Source organism: Staurois parvus, unplaced genomic scaffold, assembly GCF_062004578.1.
Source record: "Staurois parvus isolate SC_StPar_1 unplaced genomic scaffold, SC_StPar_1.0 ptg002140l, whole genome shotgun sequence".
In the NCBI taxonomy this organism is placed as follows: Eukaryota; Metazoa; Chordata; class Amphibia; order Anura; family Ranidae; genus Staurois; species Staurois parvus.
This window is the reverse complement of record NW_028319936.1, coordinates 348,237-366,440: the sequence shown is the minus strand read 5'-3', so window position 1 is coordinate 366,440 and position 18,204 is coordinate 348,237. Positions and strand designations below refer to the sequence as shown.

The 18,204-nt window shown below is 40.4% G+C and overlaps 1 protein-coding gene across 1 annotated transcript in view; it reads left to right on the top strand.

The window, feature by feature from the left end:
- Positions 1-18,204, top strand: part of LOC149432443 (leucine zipper protein 1-like) — a 115,960-nt gene that overhangs the window by 67,660 nt on the left and 30,096 nt on the right. Inside the window, exon 2 of the mRNA XM_089665128.1 lies at positions 13,917-13,992. The gene's annotated coding sequence lies outside the window, so the exon portion shown is untranslated. The remainder of the gene's footprint in view (positions 1-13,916; positions 13,993-18,204) is intronic.

The window sequence follows — 18,204 nt, the reverse complement described above, 5'->3', positions numbered from 1 at the left end:
CACACATGTAGGACACCCAACATTAGAGGTGATATATTCTTCCAAAGCAAATGCATTTTTTGCACACTGGTACTGACTAGTATTCCAGTGTTTCTCCTCTCCCTCAGCTTTTCTCCATCACTGAGCTAATGTGACCCCAGCACTGATAAAGAGGGGCAGAGAAGGGTCAAACTAGGTTGCTGTGTAGGCAACTGACATCCTCCTTATCAAGTGATGTCATGACGCTGGTGGCTAGAAGGTCATAATGAAAACTTGAGGCTTTGTGTAACTAGAAGGCAGGCTTATTCCACCCACTGGCTTGTATACAAGTTTTGGGCAGTTTTTAGACATTTTGCTAGGGCACCACTGAAGAAACCTCAAGGCACCCTGGTTGAGAGAGGCTGCTTTAGATGGGTATTCCACAGTGCCAGTGTATTTCTCATTTGTTGCACCCAGTTTGCTTTGCTAACTGCTGCATTTCCTGTTCTCAGCCTGGCTTGTTTCTCTATCTGCTATCCAAGCTGCTCTGCATGAGCACAAACGTGTATTGTGAATGTTCTGCTTTGGAGGGTCCTTGATGATGCAGGATGGCTTGTCATTATGCACGTTTGCCTCAGTGCTAGATTTATCGCCACAACCTCACCTTTTTTTCCCACTTTTATTCTGTCTACAAAGTTGTTTATTCAATTTAGTATGTTATGTCACTTGTTGGTTTAAACCATACTCGAAATATGGTTAAAAATACATATGAGGTCTGTTTACCTGCCAAAGGATTTGTGTTTTTTGTCCTGTCAGTCCTGTAATCTTCACAGCCCTGACACAAGCACAGTCCTGTGTATCGGGGCAGGAGACCTGGTGTCTCCTAGTTCAGGAACACATACAGGTCTCCTCCCCAGCCCCAGCCCATGACTGGCCAGAGAAAGGAAAAGCAGCAGACCTGGTCATCTTTTTGTCAATCTGCTGTCCTCTTATCATGCTTTTTTCATTGCAGCACAGATATTTTGATCCTTGTGCTGCTTCCCCCTCCCTCATCCAAGCTCTGCTGTACTATGAACTGTAGAAATCTGACCACAATTCAGATACTTGCAGTGCTTGCATTCAAATAATACATTTATGAAAATATTACCTGTGTTTTTTGTTTTTTTTTCCCCTTAATTGCAGGTTTAACCACTTCTCTACAGGGCACTTATACCCCCTTTCTGTCCAGGCCAATGTTCAGCTTTCAGCGCTGTCACACTTTGGCAATTGCGCGGTCATGCAATATTGTACCGATTTGACATTTTTATAATTTTTTTTATACACAAATAGAGCTTTCTTTAGGTGGTTTTTAATCACCACTGGGTGTTTTATTTTTTGCACTATAAACAAAGAGCAAAAATTTAAAAAATAATTTTTTTCTTTGTTTCTATTATAACATTTTGCAAACAGGTAATTTTTCTCCTTCATATGATGCCGTCCCAGAACTGGACAACTGTGCTGTAGCCATCATTCGGTTATAGTGTGGTGGCCAAGTGGTTAAAATGGTACATATATGCACACTTGCAAAACTATGCGCTTTGATCTCTAAAACTGGATTGTGCAAAATCTAGTGCAGCTGTGCGCAATAGCCAATTGGCTTTTAACTTCAGCTTGTTTTTAGGCTTTGACAAAAAAAAAACCTGGAAGATGGTTGGTCTCTATGCAGAGCTGCACCAGATTTTGCACTCTCCAGTTTTAGTAAATCAGCCCCCATGTGTCTTGAGGCTTGTTCCAGAAGGTTTCCTAGCTGTGCAGGACCTGTGGTTCTCACAACCTCATGTGTTTAGCGCTGCCAGCTGAACAGGTTCAAGGTCCTAGGCTTGCCACACCTCCACTTTTTAGTATGTCATTATGTCCCTGTATTTGCAAATGGAGCAGATACTATCGCTGCAAAGATCAGTATGGCTCCTCAGAGTCCTGTGTTCTCTGTTTTTTAAAACTGAACTTCGGACAGAAAATCTTTAATTTTAAATATATTCTTCAATAGCCACTTTGTGTGCACCAAATGCTTTTGCAAACACAGATATTGCCTTGTAAAAGTAGCAATGACATCATTACTGTGCTGTACATAGCCTGTACAGAGAGCATAGCTGTGGATGGGATGCAACACGTCTTCCCATTTTAGGCTGCCTGCAGAAAACTACAGGAGGGGGCGGCAACAAGACCAGTCACCCTGCAAAAGGAAAGAGAGCAACAGTGATCGGTCTTTAATTACAGTGAACTGCACAGAGGGAAAGTTTTTTAAACTAGATTACTGCACAGATCTGGAAGTAATACACAAAGCACACCAAGATTCAAGTAAAAATGCACGTGCCTCTTGTATATAGACTGTTTTTGCTTATCCTGGAGTTCATCTTTAAAACAAGTAACAAATGGCCTAAAACCAGCAGGAGGGAGTTCCTGCAGAGCATTTCCTGTGAGGGAATGATTACATCACTTTCTTCAGATGGTAGCACCCCTTCATCACCTACTAATACTGAGGAACGGGCTGTACAACATAATATGAAACATGCATAATGCACCAGGTAACGTGTGCAACTATGCATATACAATTGTACACTTTTTAACTTGTGGTTTCAGTTTTTTCTTAAAAAAAAGTGTTTTCTGCTTTTAATGAATTCATAACTGTATTAATTGGTCATTTATCTTTTTATAATTCTTCCTTTCAAACATCCACATTTTTATTGCATTGCTTCATATTTTGCAACAGTAACCCTAACGTACCCTAATCGGGAAGATCTACAATAACCATCAAAGACAAATATTTTTGTGATGCAATTAAAGGTGCCTAGACTTTTTTTGTACGGTACTATATGCGCATATAATAATATAAATCAAATAAATATAATTTTTTTTAATTAAAAAAAAATATATATTAAATAGAATCCAGGATTATTTTTAAATGCAAATGTATTATTTCTGTTCATGTTAGATGAATGTACATATGTTATGAAATGGTCGTTATAATTAAGCCAGTGCCTTAAGGTAATTTTTTACATTCCTGTGGTGCTTCAAAGTAACAGTGGAGATGTAGGTGAGCTTCTGTGCTAAAGCTGGCCTATCCCTTCACTAAAGTCATGTCCCTCCAACATGCAGTAACTGGAAATGGGGATGTGATATCGCACTGTGACTCACACTTTACACAGGGATTACTTTCACAGCTCCACCCTCTTATTCAGTGGACTGGTTGATTGTGTCATAAAGTTATGAAATCTGTGAGGTAAGGCAGTGATATTGAGGTTACTATGATGCATGCTATTAAAACGTAATTAGTGAAAAACTTCGCATAGACTTTAATAAAATACTTCTGTTTGCCTTTTCTATGACATAACCTCATACTCAAAATAGGGCAGTAACTGTCACCCTGTTACAATGAAGATGTACACGTAAGGTAAACATCTATTCAGTAACGTGTAGGGCTATGGTTAGCAGTGATCCTCGCAGCTCTGCTAAATGGAGACTACCTTTCAGTAAATGACTGGACCGCCAAAAAGAATCTTTTTTAAATGGTTGAATAAATCTTTAAAAGAATGCTTTAAATAGCCACAGGGGCGTCAGTAAGGTGGAGAAAGTGAGTTGGGTATCAAAATGAGCATACATTTGCTCATGGCTTGGTTCTGCAGTGTGGATGATTTGATGACCCACATATACACTCTATTGCCAAAAGTATTTGGACACCCCTCCAAGTCATTGGATTCAGGTTTTCCATTCACCTCCATGGTCACAGGTGTATAAAATCAAGCACCTAGGCATGCAGACTGCTTCTACAAACATTTGTGAAAGAATGGGACACTCTCAGGAGCTCAGTGAATTCAAGCGTGGTACCGTGATAGGTTGCCACATGTGCAATAAGTCCAACCATGAAATTTCCTTGCTACTAAATATTCCATGGTCAACTGTTAGTGGTGTTATAACAAAGTGGAAGCAACTGGGAACAACAGCAACTCAGCCACAAAGTGCTGGCCACATTAAATGACAGAGCGGGGTCAGCGCATGCTGAAGAGTACAGTGTGCAGAAGTCTCCAGCTGTCAGGGTCAATAGCTAAAGACGTCCAAACATCATGTGGCTTTCAGATTAGCACAACAGTGCACAGAGAGCTTCCTGAAATGGGTTTCTATAGCCAAGCAGCTGCATCCAAGCTTTACATCAAGTGCAATGAAAGCGTTGGATGCAGTGGTGTAAAGTAAGTCGCCACTGGACTCTAGTGTAGTGGTGATGTATTTTCTGAAGTGACGAATCACATTTCTCTGTCTGGCAGTTTGTTGGACATGTCTGGGTTTGGCAATTGCTAGGAGAATGGTACTTGCCTGACTGCATTGTGCCAAGTGTCAAGTTTGGTGGAGAGGGTATTATGGTGTGGGGTTGTCTTTCAGGGGTTGGGCTTGGCCCCTTAGTTCCAGTGAAGGGAATTCCTAAGGCATCAGCATACCAAGACATTTTGGACAATTTCATGCTCCCAACTTTGTGGGAACAGTTTGGGAATGGCCCCTTCCTGTTCCAATATTACTGTGCACCATAAAAACGTGGATGAGCGAGTTTGGGGTGGAGGACTGGCCTCAACCCAATAGAACACCTTTGGGATGAATTAGAGCAGAGACTGCAAGCCAGGCCTTCTCATCCGACATCAGTGCCTGACCTGACAAATATACTTCTGGAAGAATGGTCAAACGTTCCCATAGACACACTCCTAAACCTTGTGGACAGCCTTCACAGAAGAGTTGAAGCTGTTCTAGCCGTAAAGGGTGGGCCAACTCAATATTGAACACTACGGACTAATACTGGGATGTCAGTTAAGTTCATGTGCGTGTAAAGGCAGGCGTCCCAATACTTTTGGCAATAAAGTGTAGCTAATATATGGTCTGCAGCACAAAAAAGTACCACATGCTAGAGCTGCTGCAACTGCTGGTACTTGCCATCATCTCCTTGCATACCTGCAACTGAGTATTCTGGTTGTCTGGGATGTCAGGGGAGCACATATATACATCAGGTAATTGATTAGACCTCCGCAGGTAGGAAAAAAAAGGCTTGTTTACAATATGGGCATTTGCATTTATATTGCATTTTTGGCTTTGAGTTCTGACCTTTTTATTTCTCAACTAGATGGTATAGAGTACAAATGATTACCTACACCCACAAATCAGTGTCCTGCTTTCTGTACAAAGTAATTCCATGGTAGTTTTTGAATTCCATGTTATGTAGAATATGCTTGTGCTTCTTAATACTGGTAAGTAGGTTTTCCACGAAGTGTAAAAGGCTTTTTCCCAGTTCATCCAAATTCTTTTCAGTTATACACAAAAACATATGTGTATTTCCAGCCACAGAGACCCGTTTAAACCTAATCCTGTTAAGGTATAATGTTGGCTAAAAGCAAACTGTGCCAGATCTTGTTTGGCGCATGCGCAGGCATGTTCTGGAAGAGATCTGGTACCGTGTGTTATTAGGCATCACACAATTTGCATAGCAGATCTTCTTGAAAGTCACTGGGGTTGTAACTTTCACAGGGGGCACCTGTAAGCCCTGGCTATGTCATTGGTGTCTCTGTACCAGGAAATAGAAAAGCATTAATGTAGACTTTGTTCACGCTAAATACAGGAAGTGAAGGCACATTTTTCGAACTGTGAAAAAACAGCAATAAAAACAAGACCAAGGTTCTTATCCCTCTCCCCGTCTATAAACCTAAAAAGTGTTGTGGATGAGGCTTTAATCACACAATACTCATATGGTAAGGTCAAATTCATACTTTATCAGTATACACTAGGTAAAAATACAAGTTATACGTTGTTCAAGGACAAATCATATTTAATAAAATCCTCAGTATGAGTCTGTCACATACAAAATGTATAATTGTTAATACACTGCTCAAAAAATTAAAGTAACTTTGAAAACACATCAGATCTCAATGGGGGCAAATATCATGCTGGATATCTATACTGATATGGACTGGGTAATGTGTAAGGGATGTAAGGATGCCCCATCGTTTGAATTCAGTCCTCTGTAGGTTGATAATTTTCATTTCCATCAAAGACACCCCAAAAATCTAAGTGAAAAAATGATGCAACAGGCTGCACCAGGGCAGGGCCTGACAATGGATCCAAGCATTTATTCCTGATACCTAATGGCAGTCAGGGTGCCATTGTCTAACCTGTAGAGGTCTGCATCCCTTCATGGATATGCCTGCCCAGACCATCACTAACCCACCACCAAAACGGTAATGCTGAACGATGTTACATGCAGCATAACGTTCTCCATGACATGCTCAAAGCGAACTTGCTCTCATCTGTGAAAAGCACAGGACGCCAGTGGCGGACCTGCCAATTCTGGTGTTCAATGGCAAATGCCAATCGAGCTTTATGGTGCTGGGCAGTGAGCACAGGGCCCATTAGAAGACGTCTGTCCCTCAGGCCATCCTCATGAAGTCTGTTTCTGATTGTTTGGTCAGAGACATTCGCATCAGTGGCCTGTTGGAGGTCATTTTGTAGGGCTCTGGCAGTGATCATCCTGTTCCTCCTTGCACAAAGGAGCAGATACCAGTTCTGCTGATTTGTTAAGGACCTTCTATGGCCTTGTCCAGCTCTCCTAGAGTAACTGCCTGTCTCCTGGAATCTCCTGGATGCTCTTGAGACACTGCTGGGAGACAAAGCAAACCTTCTGGCAATGGCACGTATTGGTGTGCTGTCCTGGAGGAGTCCATATGTTTTGTATCAACATGTTCAATGCGTAAGATTGTTCAATGCGTATAGCCACTGTATTGAGTTTTAAATTTTCTTGTCTCTATTTATTATGTTATGTCTTAACATTTGTAATAAAACTTTGGTTTTTTTTTTTTATACATGTATGGAGTTACATAAAAAGTCAAACATATTTTTGGGGGGATTATCTACCTACATACTATCATGGGATGTTTTGCAACAATTAATGTGACCCCTGAGGTGGCTACACAATATCATCCTGGGGGAGTTGGACTGCCTGTGCAACCTCTGTAGGGTCCAGGTATTGCCTCATGCTACCAGTAGTAACACTGACCCTAGCCAAATGCAAAACTAGTGAGAAACAGTCAGAAAAGATGAGTAGGGAAAAAAATGCCAGTGGCCTCCACCTGCAAAAGCCATTCCTGTTTTGGGGGTCATCTCATTGTTTCCCATCTAGTGCGCCTGTTAATTTCATTAACACCAAAGCAATTGAAACTGATTAACAACCCCCTCTAACAGTTACGTTTATTGAAATCGTACAGTGGTACAGGCAATCAAAGGTACATGAAACCAAATCAAGCATGCATTATGCAGTAAAGTAGTATTCCAAAACAGAAGAGTCTTACAATGGTATCCTGATGGCCCGAGCAAACTCATTAAGCAAGCACTTAGTGTGGTCTAAATGTGGATGTCCTGCCAGGGAAAGGGAGTAAGATAGGATTCAGGAAGAGTGAGGAAAATAAAGTGGGGAGAGGGGTGGGAAGGGTTAGAGCGGGGGGCCGGGGGGGGAGGAAGTAGTCAAAAGGGAAAGGGCAAGGAGGTACAGTAGGCAGTACAAGTAGCAACATATTGTTCGGGTCTTGCAAACATTTTGTAATAACTAACTGGAGACATCACAGCCTATATTGTGAGTCCCTATGCCTCTACCCACCCAGTCCAGATTTTCTCAAATTTTGCTGGACAGTTGCGGCTTATATACGTAAGCTTATATGGTAGAAGCGCACCATTAATTGCTGCCTTCCAACCAGAGACCATGGGTGGGGTTGAGCGCTTCCATCTCAACAAAATTTGTTGTCTAGCGTAATAAGAGAAGACAAACCGTTTACTATGCTTAGGTGCTTCCACAAGATCAGTAAGACTCAACATTATCAGCTGATCCATGGGAACAGACAGGTTGCCAACTGCATTGATAGTGTCTAACACCCCAGTCCAAAAAGGACACCGCTTCCTACATTCTGAAAACATATGGTTAACCGTGTCCTCAGCCATATCGCAGCGGGGACATGTCGCTGATCTGCCAGGATCTATGGCAGCCAATCACTGAGGGGTATAATATACTCTTTGGATAAATTTCAATTGTATAAAATCTCTGGCAGAGATCATAGTAGGGAGATTTTGCAAAAGGCAATCCTCCCAGTCATCCTCTTGTCAGGGACGGGTGGTCTGCATGCCATTTACCATAGAGTGACTGACTGCATTCTGTGGATAGTCAGAGGGGATAGCTGGGAGTGGATAGAGGACAAGGGTTTAGGCAAGTCTTCCGCTATCAACAAACTTTCCAGGGGTTCAGTCTGTACAGCAGGGGAAGATGGGAATTGAGCTGCAATCACATGGCGCAATCGTAGAAACTGGAAAAACATCCAGTTATGCAAACCATAAGTGTGTTTTGAGTTCGTCAAAAGAGAGAGAGAGAGAGAGAGACAACTGGAAGCATAATGTGTCGCAATATTTTAATGCCATATCGAGCCCACACAGCAGGATCTGGTACCGTGTGTAAATAGGGAAGTGTAGGGTTGCCCCAGAGTGGCGTGTAAGGGGAGTAGGTGGTAGTTATGCCATATTGAACCCAGCCCGCCTCCATACCCTCAGGGTCGTCTGCATAGGGGCGGTGAGTGCGGGGTTGGACTTTGGGCCCCTATAAACAAGGTTGCTGAGTTCTGCATAAGAGCCCAGTATACCCTCTTCCAGAATCACTGCCGCATTATCTCTTGGATGGGAGAACCACCAGTGCACCATAACCAAGACAGCCACCCATTAGTACTGTAGGAGCCTAGGCAGTGTCAGGCCACCTCAATTAATTGGTATATGTAAGGTAGATCGGGAAAGTCTAGGGGTTCCCCCAGCCCAGAGAAACATAGACAATACCATCCACATGACTGAAAAAGGATAGTGGAATATGTATAGGAGTTTAGCAGAAAAAATAGAGAAATGTAGGTAAAATAATTTTAAAAAGATTTACTCGGCCAATGATACTAAATGGAAGGGAAGACCAAGCACTACATTTAGTCTGCAGCTGTTGCAAAAGAGGAAAAAGATTGTCCAAAACATATTTAGTTAGATCACGCTAAACCACCACACCCAAGTATTTTTAAATTTGGAGACCGATTTAATAGGAGCAAATGGAATGACAGGTAATGTAATGACGGGGGGGGCATAGTTTGTTTCTTGCAGGATAATAACCACTTGCCAGGCACTTATACCCACTTCCTGCCGAGGCCAATTTTCAGCTTTCAGCTCTTTCGCACTTTGAGTGACAATTGCGCGGTCATGCAACATTGTACCCATATTAAATTTTTATAATTTTTTCACACAAATAGAGCTTTCTTTTGGTGGTATGTACTCGCCGCTGGGTGTGTTGTTTTTTTTTTTTTTGCTTTTTACTAGTGGAAGCTCATGTACCTTGACTCTGTTCTGTCTACACAATTTTTGCCCATAGTATCACTATATTTTTCTGCTACTCCCTATTTCTAATAACAAATGAATAAGCATAAAAATACATGGCCGCATTCAAACTATGGTGTTTTGAATTGCGGGCAGAATTGCTGTGATTCTGCATGTGATTTCAAAACATTTTGCTAAAATAGCAAATCGCACAACAGCGTGTTGAGGTGCCATTCATTTTATTGGCACCTAAAACCATGGTAAGGTTCTGCCATGATTGTTGCACAAAAAATCGCAGCAAACCATGTCACCCAAAACAAGTTCAGAAGCTTCTTTTTGGGTGACACGCTTCAAGCAATGATGTTTGCTGCATTTTCAGCATGATTTATCATGCGACAATTGCGGCAGAACCGCACCGTGTTTTAGGTGCCATTAAAATGAATACCACCTGAACACGCTGTTGTCCAAATTTTATTTTAGCTAAGCATTTTAAAATGGCAGGATGCATCTCAGCGATTCTGCCCGCAATTCAAAAACCATTTAAGATACAAGTTTAAATTTGGTTTATAAAATTTTTTGCTTATAAGTGGATTTTTGTCATAGAAAAAGATTTTGTAAAAAAGATTTTTGGTTCTCCTCTATTCCCAACTAGCAGTTATCTGCTTGCAAGTGTACTTGGCGTACATATTTTACTGTGATTAAAGCCCGTTCAGCTATAAACTTATTTCTAGAAAATTTAACATAAAGGGCAGGGCATTAGTGATTAAAGTTCATTCACACCCCAGATTCTTTGGCCTATATTGGTCAATGGCAGTCCCGTTACGTGGACCAGCCAAAAAGCCTGTGTTTTGTATTTTGACAGTTCGCTGCAATGTGTGCTGTATTGGTGTGCATTGTAAAATTGGGGCACCACATGTGATGTCATGTCAATGCATACGTGTGAATGCTGTCAGCTGATCCTAACCTAAACCTTATTCTATACACTTGCCGTTAAGGTAATTGTTGAGTATTTGCATTGTTTCTCTTCTGCACAGCACTGTTCTTATCTTTAGCCCTGCACTGTAGCAATATCCCTCTAAGTAGAGTGGATTAGCATTAAAATAGGTTAATACTGTACCTCTAAACACAATTTATTCTAAAATATTACACAGTGTGTTTTGTGCCAGTTCAGTGTAAAACACACACTTCGCTAGGTAGTATAATGAAGTGAAATCCACAGTGTGATAATGAAACTTTGTGATGAAGGATCAGATTGATGTAAAATGTATGAATAATTTATGTTGGTTTTGTTGCAATTAAATGGTGGAAATTCTCTAGAAATAAATGTGTACATTATTCATGTTTGGGCTGTGTGACTGTCCTTTAGTAAGGGGAAGTGGAAATTTCTAGTTCAGCTTCCTAAAGTCTTTTTTTTTTTTTTTTTTTTATGAAAACTGTCCAGCAGTTTGCTGCTTCTTATGAAGACCTTCTACCATGACTCCTTTTTAAAAATTTGAAAGGGTTACCTGTGTGCTTCATGTTTCTAGATTTCTCATTGTCCAGCCTCTCTGTGGTACCCTAGGTCTTTGTATGTCATTATTGAAGTTGTTACGGGTTTGCAAGTGTTGTGTTAAAAGCAGATTTGTACTGTAAATCAAATGCCAAAGCCTATATCTGAACCAATATTTTCATCTGGACTTAAATATGATTGCTCTGTGGAGTCTGGTTTCAAATATGCCAGACTGGGTTGCTAATGGAATTGCTATTTTTAATGTGTTGTGATCTGAGAGTCTTAACTGTACTTGCAGTTGTTGATTTAAATCAGTTCTTTCTACAAATAACCTAGTTCTACACCCTGTGCTTTCTATTGCACTGTACTTAACGAAGGCACATCTGCTTTTTAACCACATCAGCTTATTCTTGTATAAATTTTCTATTTTGTGAAATATTCAGACCTATTGAATTAAGCGATATGACTTTTCAGTTGAGAGGATCTATCCTTTTATAGCTACACCTACTGTGTATGGATTTGGACCTTTCACATCAGTATGTTATGATCAAAGCCAAACTCCAGCAAAATCTGTTTGCGTTTTATATAGGAGGAACATCCGTTTTTTTTTATTGCTGTCTGATTTAACCTCCCTCCCAGTTCCAATGATAGGTGTGATAAGGACAGGGGCTCTCTCTCAAGTGGTGGCAGGAACAAAAGAACCTTTATTTGGACATGTGGGGAAGGGTTAGGCCCCATGTACATGGGATGTTCTGAATGATGGAAACTGACTGCTAGAAAACGTAGGATAAAAAAGTCTGTTTAGCCTAACGCCTTTATGTGTGTTTGTGTTTAGAAGTGTTTTTTAAAGATGAGCACAGGAGAACCTCTCAAATGCTCTGAATGCACAGAAAAGTGGTAAATTAACTATTTCAGACTGTTTCAGAGAAATACAGAGAGTAGAAGCAGACACAGAAGTATGTGTTGACATTAGCTAGGTGTGAGTTGTTCATTAACATTTTCTTTTGTTTCCAAGGGAAAGGGAAAGTCTCTGGTGGAGTGAGTCATTAAGGTCACCTGGCAGGGGGTCCTCATGAGGAAGTTGAGGTGTGAATGGGCATTAACATATCTTTTGTTTCCAAGGGTGGGAGAGATCTGAGGTGTGAATTGGTCATTACAATGTGTGACAAGCTTGGTAGGAACATCTGTGTTCAGTGTTTTGTCCATCTGAGCACCTTGAAAACTCTTTGCATGCATTTTTCATGATGAAAAAAGGCTCTGGACAGCATTGGGAACTGGAAGAGTTAAAAAAGCATTTCAAATGCAAACTCTTATAAACGCGATTTGTTGGGTGTAGCTGCGTTTTACAAGCGTTTTGCGGTTGAAACGCTGATAACATCGACGTCTGAACGCAAGTTTGTTGTGTTCAAATAAAACAACTGTAAACTCAACTGCCTATAAACAACTGCAAATGAAGATGTGTACATGGACACATAGGAAAGCATTAGGGTGAGTTCAGGGGCTGCTGAAAAAATTGCTGAACAGCTCCTAAACGTGAGTTTAGCAGCTGCAGTGTACATGAGCCCTTAAAGCATCTGTTTTTATTGCTCTCTGTGCCTTTCGGTTTGGTGATGCAGGCCCTTCTCATTTCTTGCCCTGATATCCTACAGACAGGAAGTCAGAGGGAATCTCTCAAATGAGTACGTGGGTGACAAAAACTTGACAGAGGTTCTGACCTTACTTAATCAAAAACTAAAAAATGCTGCTTTTTATCTCATGGCTAAGCTCAGGAAAGCTACAAGCAAGTTTGTCTTTTTACTGGTAATTTATTACATAACCCCCCCCCCCCCATTTTGAATTCTAACATTGAATAGAAAAGCTTCATTACTACATTACTTTGTCATAATGAGGATTGCATTAAGCTGACCAAGGGTGGGAATAACGCCTCAACATGTTTCGCAGAATAGCTTCTTTGGGAAGCACCGTTGTGCTGTCAGTAAGGAAAATCATACCATCAGGATAACCTCATAATGCAAAAATGTACATCCAAAACCAAACAAAATAACAAACCTATTACATAGTCCCATTTATTGGAACTATATGCATACTTCTGAAACGATATGCATCTGTCATCTGTACTCATTTACAATCTAAGAATATGGATAATCTTTAACCCAGTGATGGGTATACTGTTAGATTTTGATGCTTTTCAGATAGCTTGTGGGTGCTCCATAAGCCCTTTTTAAAATACAAAATTATCATTAATCATTTGAAATAATCATGACCGTTATTAATAAATTAATTGTAAGGCTCCATGCACACTAGCGTTTTTATAAGCTCAAAAAATGCTAGATAGCTAGCGATTTTTGTGCCAGCTTGTAGTAGCGTTTGGGAGTGTTAGCATTTTCTTAGCGTTTTTACAGTATATGTAGAGAAAAAAAGCCTAGAAACAGCTGTTAGGCATGTTTTAGTTGGGTTTAGGAGTGTTTCTGTTGGAAAAAAAAAAACTACAAAAACAAATGTTTTATTTATTTTTTTCTTCTCCAGAGCATTGAAGATTGGAAAATGCTACTAGCCTAAAATAGTGTGCATGGACACGTAGGATAACACTAGCTTCTCCTTCTTTTTTTTTTTTTTTTTTTTTTTTTTTTTTTTTTTTGCTTCTAGATGCTGAAGCTAAAAAAAACACTAATAGCTTATAATAGTGTGCACAAACAAATAGGATAACACTACTTGGCTTCTAAGAGCAGAAAAAAATGCTAATAGCTTCTAGGAGCTTAAAAAACCACTAGTGTGCATGGAGCCTAAAACATTATTTTAGATTTACTACTGATTACCACCTGTTTGGATTGAGAGTCACTGTGAGGCTCTATTGATGGACTATGTGACCCAGTAATACTTGGCAGATTTGTCTAACATGTTGCGGTCGAGCAGTATATATTTATGTAAATTTCATGACATGGAAGAGCTTTTATGACATTGGGGCAGTAAGTTTACGTTACTGTGTTTTTGTTTTCATTTCACTATGGTAATGCTACATATGTCTAATTCACACACGGGTGTATGAAAATTTAAATGTTTTCTCTCTCCTATTCAACAGGTAATGCAAAAGTTCCATCACAGAACAACTTAGAGGCATTGATGTACTCCTAACTGGAATGTATACGTTTTGAAAGGTATGATGACTGTTCTAAAATGTGTAACCTTTAAAACATATGTAAATTTCTTAAAGTGATTGTAAAGGCTTAAGGTTTTTTACCTTCATGCATTCTATGCATGAAAGTAAAAAAACCTGTGTAGCAGCCCCCCCTAACACTTACCTGAGCCCTATCCTGTTCACGAGAGCCTCGGTTCTCTGGGGAATCTCACTCCTGATTGGCTGAGGCAGCAGTAGGAGCCATTGACTCCAGTCACAGACAGTGAGCCAATCAGGAGAGGGAGGGGGTGGTGCAGAGACCTGTCTCTGTCTGTGAATGGACATTCAGAGCTGCTGCTCAGGAGCATGCCTGCTTGAGTCCCCCATAGCAAGCTGCATACTGTGTGGTAACCCTACAGGAGGGAGGGGCCAGGAGCGCGGGCGGGGGACCCGAGAAGAGGAGCTGCTCTGTGCAAAGCCACTGCACAGAGAAGGTAAGTGTATCTTGTGTTTTTTTTTCTTTGTTTTTTAAAACAAGACTTTAGTATCACTTTAAATTTTAGTACAGACTAATGTATGTTTTTTTTAAATCTGTTTGTTTCTATTGTGGAAAATCTTTCACTCCTGTCCCAGGCACAGAGCAGGAAGCGTAAATCTATCCAAAGCAAAGGGAAATCTCATCTTATGCTGACTGTACAGTATACAATCTGATTGTACAGTCTCCTTTAGATCTACCATCACCTATGTAGTGCAAGATCTGATTGGATACTAATTGAATGGATTGTTTAGGTATATCCTTATATCACATAATTTTGGTATATTTAACACTTTTACTTCCACGTCTGTACGTTTTTACATACACTCTTGGTGGCTGCAGTCATCAGGAGTGTGTATATCTGACAAGCCAACTTCTGGCTGCCAGATAGAAGCAGGACCAGCAAATTTTAAGGGTTGACATGCTGGGTATCTATTTACTTGGTGCAACATCATCTTTTAATTATTTTAACAAAAAAAAATGGTAATTCATTGCATTTGTGTGTTCCAAAATTAACTTTAGTGTATTTTTTACTGAAACTTTGCCTTTCATAAACTGTTGTGGTAATATTGTGTGAACTACTACTATTTTATTCTCTGGGGTGTCTGCTTTCAGAACATAAATAATGTTTGGGGGGTTTATGCAATCTTCAGGCCTAAAATATTTTTTTTTTTAAACGTGTTCAAATACCCCCCGCAAAAACTGCTTTGGCAGCGAAAGGGTTAAAGGAATTTTTACATTACATTTTATAGTGTATGGCCACCTTTTAGATATTTGTCACCAGAGCAGGTTTATCAAATTAAAGGTTTCCCCTTTCCACCTTTTCCTGTGGCAATTCAGAAATGTTGGCTTTCCAATCACTTTTTGCATCAGATACAATGGTCCACAGAACCAGTAGAATGGTGACTTTCCCAGGGGGTACAGTTAATACCTGACAGGGGTTCATGCTCTCTTATATTCCATACAAACCTAAAAAAATGTTTTATATGCTTTAGATTCTGTTTTTATAAGTCTTAGAAAAAGCATAAGCTGATTGAACTGGTATGGTAACCTCTAAACAGTATCTCTGTGTCACCTCGGGTTGACTAAAGCATTGTGCTTGCAGTGTTCCCTTTTTGTGTTATTTGCCAGTTTTTGTTCTAAATATAACTTGGTGAATGTCGCATTCGCTTGTTAATCAGTGTTCGTTTACTACTGAATATTCCATTATCCTTATAAAACATTTATTCCCCTGTACAATCACTGTATAAAGCAACCATTATGGACATTAATCAAAAGCTGAAGTTTTTGGGAAAAGGTTTTCCTGTATCATTTATTCTGTTTATAACCTGGTGACAATCACCACATTTTCACTGCCTATTCACCAAAAACTTTTTTTATTTTGCACATTCACTGTGAGGTAGTGAATTTGCATTTCAAAGGAAGTTTTAATGGTCTGTAAGTGTAGACATTTAAAGTGACCCTGTCAGGTATTAGAACTGGCCACAAAGCTGCCCTTGCAAAAGAAGAGTGTTTGTTCTCTACCTTTCTTTCTGTTAAGTGCTTCTCTGTGAAAGGAATCTTCCTCTGAAGTCTTCTCTGAAAACTATACTTTCTGGAGTGTATCTCCTGGGTTTATCACTGCTTTCAGTAATTTTTCCAGCCAACCCCTATGTTACTACAGGACACCGTACTGATGTGCAGGTCAGTGGGAGTAACCATTGAGTTCTGCAAGGGACAGGAGGATACATGTCCAGAAGGTTTGGTTTCTCAGCACCTTCTGTCAATAGCACCACGCACCTGACTGGGTGGGGAATATTTATCGCAGATATACAGGGTGCAGCAACATAACTTCCTTTTTTCAAAACGCAATAAAACCCATTTTATGAATCAGAATTGTTTTTATTGTCTTTAATAATGTAGGTACATATCTAAAGTTCTGTTTTTCACAGTTTTGAAAATCATATCAGGTAGGGGACGCCCCCATTGTCCATACACTGAATAAGCTGATTTCTGGCGGTTTTCATGACCCTTACCAGCATAGCAGCGGGTATGTTGGCAATTTCTGCGTGGATGTTGGCCTTCAGGTCTTGTAGGGTCCTTGGACGGTTTACATAAACGCGGCATTTAAAAAAAACCCACAAAAAAAAGTTGCAAGGGGCCAAATCAGGGGAGCAGGCTGGCCACTCCAAATCGCCCCTTATTGAGATGAGGCGCTCTGGGAGTGTTCCCTTAAAACAGCCATTGATGCTCTTGAAGTGTGAGCCGTTGCTTCGTCCTGTTGGAACCAAATGTCCCCTAAGTCCAATTCATCAAGTCGTGGAAAAACAAATTCCTCCAACATGTTCACATACCGGTCTGAATTCATTTATTCAGTGTATGGACAATGGGGGGCGTCCCCTACCTGATATGATTTTCAAAACTGTGTAAAACAGAACTTTAGATATGTACCTACATTATTAAAGACAATAAAAACAATTCTGATTCATAAAGTGGGTTTTATTGCGTTTTGAAAAAAGGAAGTTATGTTGCTGCACCCTGTATTTGTAGTACCCCAGTGGCAAAAGAGAGATTGAGTAGTAGTGACACAGCAAACATTTAAACAATAGCAAGAAATATGCTGCAAATGGATGAGCACTAGTAATATGTGGGAAGTGGGTGAACAATAGTAATATGCTGCAAATGAATGAACAGTGTGTGTGTATGTGTAATATGATATATATATATTGAGATATATATATATATATATTTTAAATCAAACAGTTGGCATAAAGAACATTCTACTGGGGCAATTGTTACTAAGAAGAATCACACCACCATAAGAGTTCAGCAGTCCGTAATATTCCCTCACTTCTGTTGGCTAGCTTGTTGGGACCCAAATTATGTCAGAGTACTGTAAGCAATGATAAAGCCACTGGCCCTGTGATACTTGCAGGCAACCCTGCCCCGCTTGTCAAATTGTAGTGGGATTTTTGGCCAGCAGCCTATCACCATCTCCTACGGTAGCAGGTGATCTTCCTTTTGTTTACGGTTGGCGGCACAACTGGTCATTGTCCATAGCGTCCTTCCGCTTGATAAGGCAGTGGGCTCTGTCAGCATCTGTGGCGTGCTCCAAAGTCCCAAAATATATGCCACTAAGTCTCTCTCCCTCTCGCGTGCAGTGGTGAGCGGTCTGCTGACAGCCCCACGCGCCTTCTAAAGCCAAGAAAACATAAACGAAAACCACCTCTTTTCTGAGCCCCAGTGCATCATGGGATCTGTAGTTTCCCCCTCCCAGCCTAGCAAGCCAGGTCAGTCTGTAAAGAACTACGTTTCCACAATCCTTTCCCTCTGTGCATTACTATTGAGCAGAAGGCTTCTCGGCTTAGCAGTCTTCATTTACAGCTGTGCCTGTTTCTTTGTTAACACAAGCAAGGAGAGCAGCAAAAACACTGGGCTACACATTCCTCCTCTGGTGTTGACATCCTTGGGCCTGAAATCTATTCTGCTTTCACCAGTGCAGTAACCCTCTTTATATACTTGAATGGTGCTGTGCTCCCACCACTAATAATGCTAGGAGTACAGGCCTGTTCAAGCATTTGGGGAATTGTGCACAGTGACAGCCAGAGAAGATTTTGGACCAGAGGGTGTAAACACTGTTGGAAGCTCATGCCGAGAAGAGATGATATCATTTAAATTATATTTTGAAGATACTATATTAGTATCAAAAAATGAGGTTATTTTCTTTAAATCTGGAAA